This window comes from Grammomys surdaster, unplaced genomic scaffold, assembly GCF_004785775.1.
Source record: "Grammomys surdaster isolate TR1022 unplaced genomic scaffold, NIH_TR_1.0 225, whole genome shotgun sequence".
NCBI classification, from domain to species: Eukaryota; Metazoa; Chordata; class Mammalia; order Rodentia; family Muridae; genus Grammomys; species Grammomys surdaster.
The window spans coordinates 5,639,513-5,640,771 of NW_021604670.1; positions in this window are offsets into that span (position 1 = coordinate 5,639,513).

Genomic DNA, 1,259 nt, shown 5'->3' on the forward strand with positions numbered 1-1,259 from the left:
TTTCACAGAGAATCCACTTTGTGGAGAAGGAATTTTTGTGAGTAAAAATGGCCGCTGAATAAACAATAGATGTGCATGAATGATCCACCTCATAAGGACAGGACGGAATCAACCTGACAATGAATTTTCCTTTTTCATTTACAGAAAAGTAGCAAGTCTCTGGTTCTAACCTCAAGGAACTATATCAGATAATCTTTGAACAGAATATAGAATTGTATTTTTTTTAAATGAAGCTATTTAACAGAAAAATCTAAGTCACTACTGTGACTTGCACTATATGGTTTGACTGTTGGGTTTTTCAACTCAAAATCTTAGGGAGTTCAGACTAAAGTTGTGTTTCCTATGTCATAACCAGTCTATCTCTTCCTCTTAGACAATACAGCAGGTGCTCAAGGAAAGCCAGAATGCACGAATGAGGAACTGGGAAGCCTTCCTTTGTTCCTTTTGAAACAATTCATCCCAGGACTTCTACCCTGTAGGTTCTCACTTAAAACCTTTTCTTGGTCTAAGCATGTCACAATCTGACCTAGAACTGGTTAGTTCATGTTGGGTGGATGAAGAGAGGATGGCAGTTCAAAATGAGACTTGGAGTGTTCAGATCGTGAGGCATCCACTTATGGAGCTTTTCACATTTCCACTCTGCTTCAAACACTGGATGGCTATCTGGTTCGTGCTAAGTCCTTAAGCAACTTTTCTTGTGTCTCTATGTCTTGGAGTCTAAGATCACCTGTTCTCAGGGAGACACTTTCCATTTGCAAAGGCCAGCCACCACTCTTCACGTCTTCAAGGCTCTTGTCTTTACTGCAAAACTTCTTCACTCACCACTGTACTGAATGCTTGTTAACAGTTCTGGGGAGGAATCCCTTGGTGATGCTGTGAGTTGTCTTTGCTGCTTTGTGACTCACTTTGAACTTAAGAAAGAAAAATCATTCAAATTTTCGTTTTTACCTAACATCATACCATAGTATAAAATAAACAACCAGGAATAAGTTATTGGCAAAAATAAAAAGTGAAAAATTCTCCTTAAAATGATGTATGACATAATTGTTTTTATGAAGAATAAATTCCAACATCAAATGACACATTTCAACAATGCAAAATCCACACTTTTTACTTAAGACACATATTGTGAGTGTTATCAACTCTCTTTACAGAAGAAGCAGAAAAGGCTGAACAACTCCAGAGGATCACAGCTTAAAAATTTTGATCCATAATTAAGTAACAAACATAAAAATGCTACAACTGGACCATCTGTTTTC